Source organism: Schistosoma mansoni, chromosome 1, assembly GCF_000237925.1.
Source record: "Schistosoma mansoni strain Puerto Rico chromosome 1, complete genome".
Classification (NCBI taxonomy): Eukaryota; Metazoa; Platyhelminthes; class Trematoda; order Strigeidida; family Schistosomatidae; genus Schistosoma; species Schistosoma mansoni.
Window position 1 is genome coordinate 48780538 of NC_031495.1, and position 13565 is coordinate 48794102.

Consider the following 13565-nt stretch of genomic DNA (forward strand, 5'->3'; position numbering starts at 1 on the left):
TTCTTAGGACGGATCTACAGCTACACCCATCTGTCTCGACCGTAGCTGCTACACTAACGTGGTGGTGCCTATCGTGATGACTCAACCGAACTATATTGGCTGGAATATATATTCCTGCAGGTTGTACCACGCCAGGCAGGTCGACTGGAGAACTGTAGGACTCAAAACAGCAACTCAAGGTCTGAGGGCGAAGTCGTAATGCTGACTATAGGGTGGCGTAGGACAGCAGTAAGGTGTTTCCATCGGAAAACCAGCATTAATAATAACCATTAATAATAATAATAATAAATCTGCAGTGATGCTGCCTTCTCGCAAGGAAGGAATGGGTTAGATGAAATCGACCCTAAAAATGTCACGCCTCATCCTACCTCACAGATTTCCGTCTCCGGCGGTAAGGCCCTTTGAAGAACAAGGCGAATACGTCAAAAACTCCCCACAAAAAGGCTGTGCGCGACCGGCCTCAAGCAGTTGTCCCTTGGTCTCTAAGGTCACACTCCCAGGTCTTTAAGATCAACATTAATCCAAACTCCTTTTCAGGTCCCTCAAAAAACATCTTTTCACAATGTAGGAGTCAAGATGTGATATTAGCCCTCATACAGAAGAAACAGTGAAGATTGAAACAATTGGTTGTTAATTTGCAAATTGACTGTTCATTGTTTGGTAATCAGAATTTATTGAGATAGTCTGTAATCTTTGCATAAATACATTCGATTGTCCCCAACCAGTCGTGTTCTGTTCACTACATTTGGTGTCGCTGCCAACCAGGAGGAGGAAGGGTGCTGTTCTGCGGACGCCGCTGCGGGTCTGGAGTTGAGGTGCTAGTTGGGGCAGTCTGGTGTGGAGAGTTGGCGTCGAGTGGAGTGTTCTGGCGGGGCGGCGTTGGCTGTAGCGGGTGCTGTCGACGGAGAGGAGCAGTGGGACGTGCGGCTGCTGGGCGGACATCGGATGTAGATGGCTCAGCAGGCCGGTGGAGTACGGGTGTTGAACGTCCCAGGTGCCGGGTGGATGCGGATGTTGGTGCCCCGGCAGGTCGACGGAGCTATGGAGGTCAGCGCGCCGCAGACTCGACATTCTGACGGAGAGTTTGGCACAGACTGCAGTGAAAGAAGATAGTGGCATGGCGAGCAGAACCACCGCATGAACGAATGCTTTAAAGGGGGGACGAGTGTGGTGTGGTCTACTTATATCCATATAAGTAGTATATGGTGTGGGTCAGACATAGAATGTATTTTGGCAGAAGACCGATGAGGAAAGAACTGAAATGAAACGCAAACGTCTGGAAAATGCATGAGCAATGGAATAAGAGAAGAAACAGTGAAGATTGAAACAATTGGTTGTTAATTTGCAAATTGACTGTTCATTGTTTGATAATCAGAATTTATTGAGATAGTCTGTAATCTTTGCTTAAATACATTCGATTGTCCCCAACTAGTGTTTTGTTCACTACAATACCCGTAACAGCACACCAAGTTGGTCACAATCAAATCCTTCCTACACTTAATAACTGTCTTGTCTTCACGACTAACTCTTCTCACGTCCCTTTATCACCCCGCACCGCTAGGGCAAACGATTCGAGCATGCGGAACGTTATTCCTGGTCTCCTGAACCACACTCTAAACTACATTTAGGAACTTTTAACTTCCGAACATTATGCCAAATAGGACAACAGGATTCCTTAGCTAGGACTTTGGAATCTCGCAACATCTATGTGTGCTGCATCTCCGAAATGCGCATACAGGATCCGAGTAGCGTCATTCATTTGGCCTCACCATGTCATAATAAAGAACCTTGTCCGGAGAGCTAGGCGCTGTGATGTAGTAATAGTGGCTGGTGACTTTAATGCTCAAGTAGGTAAACTAAGCGAAAGGGAAAGACACCTGGGTGAATCTTATGGTGTCGTGGTTCAAATAACGGATAATGGAGACCGTCTATTGCAGCTATGCTCATATGGCCGCCTGTTTCTTGCAAATAATAACTTCAAGCATATGGGAAAAACATCTTCTGACATGGCGACCCTCGAATTCGTTCAAACGTTGGACCCAACTAGATTACATCTTTATCAGCCACCGATGGAGGGATTCGATAGAAGACTTTCGCTCATAGATTCAGATCATGCTCTAGTGCAAGTACGTATTTGTCTGCGTCTTACTGGATGTAGGAAAGACGCTGCGAGGAAGCCTCTTAGGGTTCCACCAAATGATAGCCAAGCTAGGAATATATTTCAGGAACAACTGGAAAAACAGTTAGGCAGACATGTAAGTTGTGTCCACCCCGAGGCAGCGCGGGATGGCATCCGAAAAGCTGTGATATCTGCTAATACGGTAAACCGTAAGGATAGGGAGGAACACTGTATCTTAGCAGCATCTACCGCACTGATAGATGCTCGAAAACTCAGCCCATGTGGCTCTAAACATAACGAAGAGTGCAGTCAGCTTAAGCGCAAGCTGATAAGAAGCCTACGCAATGATCGCGAACAGTGGTGGGTAGCGAGAGCAAGAGAGATTGGGCAATATTGGATAGATGGGCAGAACACTTTGGGGATCAGTTCAACTGACCTTCAGTCACACACGTCAAAAGTACATATACTCCCAACACATAATATGATATCCTACTGGACTGATCACTCGAGGACCAAGTAATACGGGGGAATGATCTTTCTGAGTTTGAAACTTGAAAGAGAAGTGGCGAAACAAACCTCAGTGTTCAAGGTTGGGTTTTAAAAGTTAATAGACCCACGAACTATGTGTAAGATCCAAACCTAGATTCCAATAGGTCTGGATGTGGCCGAATAACCGATGAATAGTTTATACACTCGTGCCCCAGTCGAAATCAAAACAAGGTATTTTGGGTGACACGGTTCTGTAATTCATCATATATACAAATGTACAAATTTACCCAAACGAATATTATCACCCGGTTATTCAACCAACATTTGATACAAAAATATCCAATCTAAATTACAATAAATAGCAAGATGATAAGAAATATATGAAAAATTACCAAAAACACCAAAGAATAAGCGTTATTCTATCCTTTCTGGATAGATCAAGGGAGATTCCGTTTGAGCGGTTATTTTATAACACAAAGTGTTTCGATTTCTGGGGAAGTGCTCCAAATTACAACCAAAATGCACGATCCCAGTCAAAATTAAACCGCACAATCAAATAGCGAGCAGCCAATATGGCAGACGCCAGAATAATAGCAATTAAAACAAACTAGATACAGCTCAGTAAGGAACATAGAGACTCAATAAAAAACGATAGTAAAACCAAAAAAAATGTTAACAGCATATACAAATAAAGAAAACGTAAGGAAGAAATCATAAGTGTATGCATGGAGGGATTTTCACTTGCAAAATGGATCCAACACTATGTAAGTAGGACATGTGACTCTCAAATCACTTACAGCGTTTTTTTCATATAGGCTCAAATATTTGGAGACAAAGCATCTGAAATAAGCTAAATGATGGAGAAATTTAATTTCGAAATAATTATTGATGCAGAAACATGACTCATTGCAGATATAGATTGTTCTCTAACCATTAATGGACGCATCTGTGTTGGAAGTGTTTGGTTTATTGGTCGCTAGGGGAGAGACATAATCACATGTGTTGGAGAAGACATTTGTTCGCGATCGAATACACCGAAGGCGCATGACGGTGGTATGTGTGAGATGGCTTGTTGTGCAATCAAATGTAGTGATCATGGGGGAAATGTACTAAAGTCCCCATCGTCTTGCTGATTAATGTTGTAAGTTATATCTGTACGTGGAGTTGGACTGATTATTGTCGCGTGGTCAGGAATTTTAACTCACAAAAGTCAGTCAGATAGAGCTCACAAATTCAGGCGAATGTTTCTACGACAGCCTAATGTTATTCTGTGCTCGCTGGAATAGTGTGTCACAAAACCGACTGAGAACATGGACAAAGATAATTGGACATTGTCTTCACACACAACAGGGATGGTTTACCAACATTCAGTAACTATCCATTCTGGAGAGGATTAATCACGTCGACTGTACTTTGGGTTTTGGACACAACCTACACTACATATTTACTCCACCCCGTCCTATTATCTGGCGGACTAACATTCATCACGTCAAAGGCTGTACTATCCCAATACATTGGTCGGTCAATGTCTACAGGTTTGCTAAAGACTAACGGAGTTAATTTAAAGTCACATTTGAAGCCTTTTTGTTGCCACTTATTCCATGGTCAACATGACGGTTACCAAATTGTCCTCTATAGATCAGTAGGAAATGCAAAATCTGCTACGGCATTTATTCGACTTGTTAATAACAACAGGTCACGAATAGCTTATGAATACCAAAATATCCGAAATATATGTAAAACGAATGTAGCTAGGTGTTACAATAATTAAAAATGACGGTTGGCACACCATAGCCATACTTTCAGGAAGCAATTGATTTCGTACATTAAGCGAAGAACAAAACGTAGTGATGGAATTTCTTCATTAATGTTGCGTGATGATCTAGATACACTTACTCTAATCCATTACGAACAAAGCCGAGATTTTATCGGATTTTTTAGCGTGTTTCACTCTAAGAACAACATTTTTCACCACCACACTACTGGGATACAAGCTACAGGACTGGTGCTTGCAACTAATGAAGCTGTTTTCTGACTGTTTATTAACTTTAAACATGGTATGTCTTCGAGCCTTGGTGAAATGCACTCAAAACTACCCTCATTTCTTTCAAGCATTACTTCGGAACCATTTATAGTACCGCTTGACCTGTCACTTTAGTAAACTGAACTTCCTGAGAATAGGAAAGGTGCTATACTAAACCGGGATTCATGTGTGGAAGGAAACATTTCATCAAACTACCAGCCTGCCAGTCTATTTAGCACAATAGTTAGGGTGTTCGAGAGAATAATTCACATCACTAAATCACTTAAAACCATACAATTTAGTAACTTCTGAGTAACATCGGTTTTTGAACAAACATTCGCACCCAACAAACTAATTTACTGCGGTCATCAGCCCACGATAACACATTTACTGTCGCTTTTCTACCCATAGATTTTAGCAAACCGTCTGATAAGGTGTTTTAATTAAATCTTATGCAGAAGCCCTTGAGTTTTGGAATAATTTTTTTTCCAGATACTAGAGGGTAAAAACTAATGAGCTCACGTTTACTCTTGTATCAGCAGATATTAATTGGATCTAAGGCAGTCTTAGTAGGCTTATCACCAAGAAGTTGAACAATTGTAACAGGAGTATCTTGCTTTAAACACACAAATCATCCACTATTCTCCACAGAAATATTGGAAATACAACGCCTATGTAAGATTATTGTCAGGGTTACACTATTTTCACTAGTCTTTGTTACTAGAATAATAGACCTCATCCAAAAACTGTAGGTTTTTGGTGGTTTAACTACCTAATCTGTGAAACCCAACGAGCACGTCACATCATTGTCCGTAATGACGCTTTCTATCGTGACAGTCAGCGACTGCTGCTAAGGGCTCCTGATAAACAGATTTTATTGGGTATAGAATACATTTTATCTGAACACATACACATACAGGTCTGCGCTATGCCATACGGATCAATTGTTCTGACGTTTACCACTTCTCATCCTCTCTAAGTGATAATTACCGGCTGTAAATCTCAGCTACCGTATGATCGGGTTCTAGGATCGTGTGTTTGATAACCTAAACCAGTACACCGACGCAAAAAGATCAAGCAAATAAATGTCTCAACTCCAATATTTTAATTCTTAAAGCAGATTCTCTCAAAGTCACCTAAAGCCCTGCGTTCCCTAAGTATATGGTTCATTAGAACTGCTTAGGTCTTCGACCCCCTTTTTTCAAGATAGTGTCCGAATTCGGAAGTCAATAGGAAGCAAAGCTGATCATTTTGATCTCCAAGCTGGTCTCAACGGATTACAGATGAATGAAAGTATGCGAATGCCCACATAAGATATACAGGTATATGTGTATACAACGATCTATAAAGTTTGGAGTTCTTTATTTGTCTAACATATGTGTACACTGGAACAAAAGGTACTACAGTAGTCCTTTACAGGGCCGCATTTCCCGACCATACATTGTGGTAATTGCATTTCGTATTTGTGAAATGTGTTTGACTTCAGAACTGATATAAAACTAGTTGAGATTGTTTAGATTTGAGGTCAAAGAGTATTACCAAGACCTTGTCAGTATCTTCATTTATCACCCTTCCATAAAAAAGTGTTTTCCATCACTGCACTCACTGTCAGTAAATCAAAGCTTGAACTAATTTTTTGACTTATTTTACACTTTAACTTGTGATCGAAAAAATGTAAAATGTCGGTTTTTTGTAAGAATTCCAAACTGAAAGTAAGTGAACTGTTCGTCAAACATTCGCCACTGGGTAAAATATTTTTCTAGTGAAAATTCTAAGGAAAATGAGTAATGATTTTTTTCACTTTGCTCTATACAACCTAACTTCTTACTGTCTACAAATAGGGATTATTTTCATGCTCAAGGCCATAAGGATGTTACGGGCATTTACTGCTTGGCGATGCTGTTGTTCGTAACACCTTTATAATAGAAGATGCCGAAACCAATTAAACCAAAAGTCATGAGCGATGAAGTTCGAAGTCATATTTCTAAGGTCGTTTGTGAGTTAAGAAGTATATCATTTAGGCTAACTATTTAATGTAAGGGATGCGTAGCACGACATGCTCCATTGTAAAGTGACACTGATGCTTGACCGAGCACCTCCAGTTAGGGCTATGTCCAGTTGAACTGGTGAGGTTAGCGTCAATAACGAGGACTTGTGGGACTGTTTGTTTTTGTAAACTATCTTTCGCTACACATTTGTTTTCCAAGATACCCTCATAGTAACAGGCTGACGGAAACATCTTGTGATGTTTGTATGAACTAATGATTTTTGTGTTCTTGATATGTGCGCGATTCCGAATTCGTAATACGATATGTTCGTTTGTGCTCACCTGGTTCTATTTGGCCGTAATGGCACTGTTTCAGGGATTCCTAATTCGTACAATAATTCAAATACTTCTAATCATCACACATATACAAAGTTTTTTCCATACCAGTGGCATGAAATTAGACAGCTTTGTGTAGTGTTGAGGGTCTGTTAGTTTACTTGTCCTTATAGGGCACGATACACTGTTCCAGAATTTTTGAAAAATTCTCCGGTTTGGTTTAAAAAAGAAATAAATGTGAAACAAGCAAAAACCCAGTATTGGAACATTTTTTTAAACTTGATCACTTCGCTCCACTGGGAATCTTCAAATAATTGAGCTCAAAGATTAAACAAATGCTTATGAAATCCGGAGGATTTTGAGACCAAGGAATTCACAGCAATCTGTGCATGTAATGTAGCACATACTATATCTCGACTTACCATGAAGTTAACATTTTCTATAATCGTTAACAAGCTGGTAACACTCTTCCAGCTTTTTATACTGATCATTCATTGTTATCGCTACCAATGCGAATCATTAAGTCACATCAACTCAAAAATTCTTAACCCAACATAGAACATTGAACATCTGCTACTATAAACACCCGACTTAAACGACGCCCGACTCCTGGGTCAAAAATAAGTAGTTGCTCCACAAGCGTTTTCATTTCCGTTCTTTTTGTAGCACTCAGCAATTACTTTCTACTATCATTTATCGTTCGCCGGGCTAAAGTAACGTGAATTACGCCGACGTCAGCTCCTGTGTACACTAGGAGTTTCGAGCCTAAAGTTTTAACTAATACACAGAAAAAGCGACTAGAACAAGACTAGACCAGTAACAACTTTCCTGACTATTGTCTAGTATCCGTGTTTTTCTACAGTGGGAATGTCTTACAAAACTTGCAAGTTGTTACACATTCTTTTAGGTTTGTTTCCGTATCTGCGACGGTACCACCAAATGGCTTCTGTATTTCTCGTAGGCTTAAAATGCATCCGTTTTTCGGACTGTCTGCTGTAACATGAGCAACTCCTTCTTGTAGATATATTAGAAACCGTTTCCAGTAGAGCTCCTAATTTTACCGTGATATATACTAAACTTGAAGCAAAAAAAGAGAACATGACTCTTTCTGCAGCATAAGCGGAACTATCTCAATTCACTGGAGCACTTGGTGAGCCAACGAGTGTTTATGCGAATGGGACACGACGAGGTGTTACTCCCAAAATCTTATCTGCCAATTCGGTTACATTATCCAAATCCAAGGGTTGGCTAGAAAAAAAAAGAATCTGTCTGACAGACGTTTGAAGTCAAGTCTCTTAAAGAAATGAGTCGCCAACTTTGTAAAAACCTACCAAATGTCTAAATTGCTTTAACAGTCCAGGCGGTGACCGGTCCTCTAGCCCACATTCATTTAGTAAATATTATATTCACTTTTCATCCGACACAGAAATACGCCGGGTAATTGATCGCTTTGACTTATCATATGTTTTACAAATAAGTACATTGCCGATAAGGTTTGAGACCTCTGTTACTATTTCTGTGGGCGAAGTCTCGAGGATAAAAGAGTATTTTCAAGCTTGTGAGGGTATACTTCGTCGATGAAATTGCATTTGCAGTTGAGCGATCCAGGCACTCAAGTTACGTTCGCTAAACGAAGGAACATTTTTCGAATCTAATGCATTTAACTGCGTTGTTTCGCTTACCCGCCGTCTTTATAAGTTCGGGACATGAAGTCTGATTCAGAAAAAGCCATTACAAAATTTACAGGTAAATATTAGAAGAACTAAGGAAGGAACGTCTGAACGTGAACTGGAAATTATGGTTTTAATGAAAAGTATGGGCTCTCCGGATTTGTGGTGAGTCCTAGTAAAAGAACTTACTCAATATGTAACAGTATCCAACGTTACTAATGATATACCGAAAACATTAATATCACAAACCGAAGTATCTGATCATGAGTAAACTAAAACGGCGACGATAAAGTGGTATGTTAAGTGACGAAATGATAAAAAATATGATAAAATGAATGTTACTCGTAAGCTCTTTCTGAGATAACAACCACAAATGAGTTCATGTGAATTACTAAGGTTCCTCTGTACACAGTGGCACCAACAAAATAACGAAAAAGATATATCCGATAGTATTATTCAATATTAATCTGGTCTAAAAGTCCAACGTAGTGTAGAATGGCCTAAAGTAATGTTACAGCACTATTGTAACCTTCAATCACAGGCCGTAGCCAATAAAGTAGAAGAGACGATGGAGAAAGAGTTTATTTGAATAAAAACGGTAGCGTGTGTATTAGTACAGCTAAGGTAATCATATCCGTGTGATATTTAGAAGTATTAGGATTATTGTGCGAATTATTAATCCCCGAAATAGCGTAATTCATAACAAACAGAACGAAGCGAGAACAAACGAACATATTATATTTGGGAGTTAGAGTATCATTATTTTTAGCTTATTAAACGTTGTTGCCTACGGAATCATAACTGATTAAGGGTACTTTCAATAGACATAATCATATGAGCATTTTTCAAAAGCACTAAAATATTGTTTCGACAGATTTGAACGTATAACTTTGTAAAACAATAATAAAACTATTGACACAAGTATCTGAGCATAATCTATAATCTATGTGTAAGACAATATGAATGTCAAACTGAACTTTGAAACAAAACAAAATACTAATGCACTTACAAATATATCGTAATTAGTGTTACTCGATAATATAGGTCATCTTCGTGACATCATCATATTTTAGGTAAACAATTGCTAATTAATTATCTGTTGTCTAGCTGACTACAATAATCCATTGTTATTAATCTCTTTAAAATTCATACTTTCTTGATTAACGTTTGTCACAACATAATTTATTTCAAATACATTTCATAAAATAAAATCTGATATCTATTAATCAGATAGTATCAAAATCACTTTTTAATGGCCCGATATCTGACTCCAATTGGATCGGACGAATATTATTAAAATATACATGTCGTCTACCCTCGTATATATTTATAGACTTAATCCGCGTTGGTGAATTAAATAAATGAAATACGAGAATGGATTTTTGAATACGTAGATTTTGTACACTCATTGATCTAAACATACAATCAGAGGAATGAAGTGAAGGAAGCGAAGAGAGCGATGAGAAATAGCGCGTACTGGAGAAGTTGTGTGGGCCAACTCGATTCAACCGAGCGTTTATCGATATTTATAGTCACACAAAAATAAGTTACAGACATGTGATGGTCAGGATAAGAAATGCACCCATACTCATATAAAAACAGTCAAGCTTGATATACGAACAAATAACAGGGTCAAAATGTGACTCAAGAAGAATGAATTAATTGTCCTGTCAAGAAGCTAGAATAAGTTGTGTGGGCTTAACATAGCAGCCTACGCTAAAACTTGTTTAATTTAGACAATCATCTGTTGTCAGACTGACTCAGAGATTCAATTAAAGAAACTTGGCACTTGAACAAATACATATTCAAAAATTTTTTCTCATCAACTATATCATTTTTATAAGTTACATAATCGTATTTATACAAGATTTTAATTACGTTTAGTGGTCTATAGTAAAATAGAGGTGTGTCACAAAATTATTAAATATAGTCATATTTACTCCAATACTGAATGTTAAAAAGTCTATAAAAATAATATTGTGTTTCATAATTTAAAGAGGTAATTAAGGGTTATCAAAAAGTTGCCAAGAACTGAATAAAATGGGTAATATGTTATTTTGAAAAGAAATCAAAAATTACACATAAATACGATTGTACAACTAAAGAAAAAGAAACATCTTCATTCTTTCTAATGGATTCATTGGTTTCTTTTTTTGTTTTGAAATATATATTCCATGTAAGCGAAGATGGATAGTGGCTAGCAGTGGAATCCAGGACGCGCGTTGCGTCCTATTTAACACTAGTCAGCTGGATGTACCTGCATCTCAGAGTTACAATGCTTGCTTAAAATGCTTGTGAATCAAGTCTATATCGAGGCAATACACACAGTATGGACATATACCAATTAGAGACTGACCAGTTGCAGTCCTAAAAATCAATGGGAAGATTCAAACAAACAATACTAATTGAATATATTCCATGTCTTTAAATAAAGTGAATCAATAGTGAAGAAATGCCTTAAACTCTTCTTACAAGAAATAGTTAATACAGTGATTTGGATACTGATCTGACTATTATGTTTGTTTATATTTTTTTAAAAAGAAAATTAAAGATAATTGTGGTACTTGAATCACTATAGAAATTTACTGTGTAGATTTAACAAAGAATTCATGGATTCAAAACTAACAGGACTACTTATAATACGAATGCAACACAAATGGTAGTAAGTTATTTAAACTGTACAATAACTGAACTTGTCGTGAACTAGTCAGCTATAGTATTTGTATTTTTTTGAAATGCGAAGATGAAAGAAATGTTACTTTCATATGCTATGAATTTAAAGTAAGGAAATTACTATTAACATTATAAGTAACGTATTTTTATTTCCTAAAAAAACGTCAAGTTTTGATGTAACTCGTTTATGTAGTTTAATAATTTGTTGAAGCATTAATTTTATCAGAATTTGTTGTATTTTCAGAAGCCATGTGTTATTGTAATTTGATTACATCACTGACGGAATTTAAAGTAAAGAACAAAAATGTACTTCTAATTAATATCTGTAGGTTGATTTCCCTTTATGTTTATTTCTTACATACAATTCGTCTTTCACTTTAGTCACAATCAACTTCACTGAGTAGGGCACAACATTTTGTTTTCTTTTCAGGTCTACTGTCATCTTGAAATTATTAATTTTCTAGACAACCTTGATAACTTAATGTTAATAAGTAGTATTTTTATGTTTTTATTCAACATATTTATTCAATAAAATAATTTAAGTAAATAAGTATTTTGGTAATTTATCATTAGTCTGTGGAATTTCAAATGGAATTATTTATTAACAACATTTGAATCAGGAGGGGTTTTGTGGAGATGCCGGCTCAGTGGTCTATCGGTTAAGTGCTCTGACGCAAGACTGGTAGGTCCTGGGTTCGAATCTCGCGATGCGGGATTGTGGATTCTCACTGCTGAGGAGTCCCACAATAGTGCGAAACGGCCGTCCAGTGCTTCCAGGTTTTTCATAGTGGTCCAGCTTCAATTGACTCACGCTTTGAACATTTGAATAGTTGAGGTTGATAAAATCATAATATACGTTATAACAATTAAAAGATAGTACAGCTTCTACGCTTTGTACGCCATCTATGAATTAAACATAGCTAAAGAGATAGTTAATTGAATTTTCAGATTAAATTCATACATACAAATTCATTCATTTTCATTTCATGGCTGCATTAACCACTGAGTCATAATAAAATTATTTTTGCAACAGTAACTTAGGCTAGTTGTGAATATTATCTTCATATGTGCTCTTGGTGATTTATTCTCATTATTGATATAACTAGTCACATTTTTTACATTCCTTATTAAGAATTGATGTATTTTGTTATTCTACCGTGTATACACAGAACGTTACTAACAAACTATATATACACTTCCGCAACATGCCTATAAATATTGTGATCAATTTTTATACCAGAATGCATGTACCGGTATTATAATTCGATAAACGATGGTAATTCAAATCTTTCATATACAGACAATACGTTTTCTTTATGCTGTTGTTTTCCTAAGTATATCATAATGAGCATTTGCATTTTATTTAATCGACACACTTGTATAAAAAATATCATTGATCTTATCGTAAAATTATATTGTTACATATATTTGATCATACCCGTGGAAAATTCTTTTATCTTACTGATATGCTTGATGTTAATTCGATTTTCTCGGTAAACGAACGTAGGTCAATGACACAGTGAAAAGATAGGCTAATCTAATCTGTTGTCCCAGGCCCCGCTAACTAGAGGAAGAAGTCCAAGACGAAGTATGGGAAAATATATTCCGTAAGCAGCCGAAGTACAAGCAATAGCACTAGGAAGAAATCAAACTTATTTACACAATACAAAGTTGTCCTTAGGAAGCATTACAAAATAGCACACTAAAAAGATACAACAGACCAATAGCGTTTAAGATATTTCCAAGAGAGAAATACGACTCGAAGGTGAAAAGAGTGCTTTTGACGCGAAAACAAGGAAGTTCAAATTTTCAAAATAAAATTACAAAAATAAGTCGTTTACCAAGTAAGTTCTGGAGATTTAACATCCCCAACACTTACTAACCATTTTCATAAATTTTTAATATTTTCAGTTTGTTTAAAATATACTTCCAGTAAACGCAATTAATTTTGTTATATCCTGTGGAGATTTATGAATGGTAACTTTGAGAACTATTTATGGGCCGATATAATTTATATTTCCTATTATATAACTGTTAATTAACTAAACTATTCATATTCGTGTCCCTCTTATTATAAGCTTTATTTTGACCTATAGACTGTTATTATACGATTTACCATTCTTGAGTTATCCCTAATCTATTAATTACTATTCCCCCTATTCACAGCCACATTTGCCTAAATCATGTACAAATGTTATTTTCTATTTTATGGTACAATGTGGTCAGTTTGTTTAGTATATAAACCCAGTATGTTAGAGAATAATGATT